The 3,208-nt window shown below is 33.2% G+C and overlaps 1 long non-coding RNA gene across 2 annotated transcripts; it reads right to left on the reverse strand.

Annotated features, from left to right (window-relative positions):
- Nucleotides 1-428: 428 nt before the first annotated feature.
- On the reverse strand, nucleotides 429-3,208 carry LOC109591022 (uncharacterized). 2 transcript variants are annotated; one of them, XR_002189620.1, is made up of 5 exons: nucleotides 3,125-3,208; nucleotides 2,594-2,792; nucleotides 2,026-2,189; nucleotides 884-972; nucleotides 429-728 (listed from the first exon to the last, which is right to left on the reverse strand). It is a non-coding gene; the product is annotated as an uncharacterized LOC109591022 (long non-coding RNA). The 2 variants fall into 2 exon arrangements; XR_002189619.1 differs by lacking the exon at nucleotides 3,125-3,208 and having other exon boundaries at nucleotides 2,594-2,876.

Consider the following 3,208-nt stretch of genomic DNA (forward strand, 5'->3'; position numbering starts at 1 on the left):
TATATAATACTTATATGTTTTGGCACTGTTCACACCTCATATTCTTATGCATGTTAGACTTGAATGTTTTAATAAGGGCATTAATCAAGATGCAGGATAAAAGATAGGAACATTTGCATGAAAGAATTATTGGTACATTACAATGTACATGTACATACATTTGTTGTAAAATGGATTTAGTGTACACTGCTGCTGATGGATTGTATTTGTAATGTTATTAAAGTCGGCAATGTCTCTAAAATTGAGGATAAAGCAAGATATCCTATCTTCCTTAATGAATACAAAGAGAGATAAAGGTGAGGGAATCAATGCTTTTCAATGAAAGATTGTTTTGATTAATTTAATAATTTATAGGATCAAGTAAGGAGACCACCCCAACTCAGTCAATGACAACAGTACTTGACACTTGGAGGAGAATGGGAATAATGTAAAGAAGAAAACAGAAACATATTTTTAAGGCAGTAAATGAAATTTTACAGCAGAACATAACTTTAAATTTTTAAACAACAAAAGTCAAAAAATGTAAAAGGTAACATGTACATCATCAAAGAGCATTCCCCTACTGGAGAGTGACAGAAAGGCACTGAATCAAATAATGAAAGGCATTCTCGTCCCCAGAATACTAATTGAAATGCATACCTCTATTCTTACACAAAAGACCACAAGGTTCAGACTACATACAGAAGCCCCACAATGATGATTGGAGTGAGAAGTACAGGCAGGAAAACCTAGGCGTAAGGCAAAACAGATCCTAATTAAGAGTGATGTACATTGTACATGTACATGTACATACAGACAGACAGTATTTAATACACTGACTTGTCCTTCACCCAATTAATAAGTATAGACAGTAATGAGTACATTAGTCTTAAACCAGACCCACCTGCATGACCTTGTGTGGGTTCATTGAGGAAGAATATTCTCTGATGCCAGTGAGTGGGTGTATCTTGAGGACTAGTACTGAAGTACACACTACAAACAATAAGAGGGAACCTCAAACCCAATGACAAAGTATCCAAAAAGACCCTACAACATATAAATACCGTATATTAGGCACATTTCAATGCATTAATTAATAATTTCAGAAGAAGCAATCCATTGCAAAAATAAATATAATGAAATTTTAAACACACAGATAAAAAGGAATGGAAGATATGTGGTATTGTGCAATTGTTATGAACACGTGGCTTCATATCTATCCATGGCTTCATTCTATTCTAAATCAAGGCTAAAGAGCCTTCTTTGCAAGTTAGAAGTGTTGCTAAGGTTGATTCAGAAGTAAAGAAGTCAGCAAATGCTTCAATTTGCTTACTAGATCAGGTGGTTGATGGAAATAATAAGAAGTAAAATATTTTTGGAATATAAATGGCTTCTGAATTATTCCATCATTGAACTTACACCACTTTTCATGCATTGAAATATACCGGTATACATTATATGATTATACTCAATATATGATAATGAACCAGATGTTAGGGAACTTGATACATGTACAGTACATGTACAGTTAAGTTACAAAGGTAAAAACAATACTGAATTAAGAGTGATTTTGAAATAACTTTTCAGAAATTGCATTAGTTTAAAAATGGTAAAAACTCTCTATTCAAAAAATGTAAAATTAACTTGAATGTGATTTCCTAACCATTTCCTGTAAAAGGAATAGGCTATATACTGCCTATGTGTTTCTTTAAGAACTGGCTCATTAGAAATGCTAATAACTCAAAATTATTTGTCGACAACGGCTCAAACTTTCTACATAGCATAAGGACATATTATGTACTAGAAAATGTAATAAAAATTTGGGGTGATTTCAGAGCCATTTTTGGGAAAAGCATAGGCTATATACATGTAGCCTTGGCCCTTGGGTATTTTTGGCCTATTTTTAAAATCCTCATGACTCAAATAGTACTATGACTTTTCAAACACAGCTGAAATTTTCTACACAGCATAAGGCCATCAATACGTACATATTATAGCAGAAAATATGAAAGTGATTTTGGAATCAATACAAAATCATAAACTCACTATATTTTCCTTTCCTCTTGCCAACAGTTGCTGATGATTTGGTGACCAGTGAATCCCACAGACCTCCTAGGTGTGGTCTAATAAGTCTCCTGGTAGATGTGCATGGGTCCTACTGTAATATTTATGCACTACATAATATATCACCAGTCCATGACAGGGAACCTCTGAGAGTGTGTAATTGAATTGGTTTATTGACAAAATAGACTCTAAAATACTTATTACTAATTTTAATACAGAAAAAAAACATAAATACGTGTATTGTAATGTACACGTACATAGCATGCTGTGTAAAATGTTTAAACTATTGTCATCACTAAATTTTGGAGCTACATGTGTACATGTACACATGTCAAGTTGTCAACAGTGAAAAATGTGCCAAATTTTCAGAAAAATTTACATGAAATAAAAGCAACAAAAATCTATCACTACAATTTTTATTCTTTCAAATGGTTACTGGGTAAACACATTAAAAATGAAAGTGGCATTGGCTGTTTATAAAAATAATTATGTCATACATATAAATTTCAGCTATACAGTATTAATTAAAAAGACACATTAATATTCTTACCCAGGAGGTAGCATAATATAGCTTTAATTTCATCATCACAACTTCCTTTCTGGCCACACCTCGCCTCACTCCACCAGGTAGCCACTGGTGATCCTTACCTACACAACATCACCTGACTAACATCACATGTCACATTCATTTAATTAAGAGGATGACATTAAAGTGAAGAGACTCAAACCTTCCTGACATATAGGAGAGACTATAATAGAAAAAGAGGGAGGGAGAGATATGCATAAAGGATATGAAAAGGATCTCAGAAAGGGAAGGAAGAAAAGAAACAAGTGAAAAAATGAAAAAAATGGAGAAAAAATAGTTAGAATACATATGTACATGTATACATGGAGAAAAATGTTTCCTGTTTTTCTATCACTTTTCCTTGAAACTGTGTGTGCCCCTGCATAGGTACATGTATACAGTTTTTATGGATCATAACAAATTAAATAGTTAACTATAGATACAAGGAAGTAGCTAGGTTAATTATATTCATGCCAATCGCGTGCACATAAACTAAAATGGCATCAAACCACAAACCTATGCGGCGTCTGTAGCTGCATTTTGTCTGGATTTCTGGTCCTTCACTGATGTACAAAAAAATGATGTGAAAGCCAACTTGAC

This window comes from Amphimedon queenslandica, unplaced genomic scaffold, assembly GCF_000090795.2.
Source record: "Amphimedon queenslandica unplaced genomic scaffold, v1.1 AMPQUscaffold_9118_Cont18937, whole genome shotgun sequence".
Lineage (NCBI taxonomy): Eukaryota > Metazoa > Porifera > Demospongiae > Haplosclerida > Niphatidae > Amphimedon > Amphimedon queenslandica.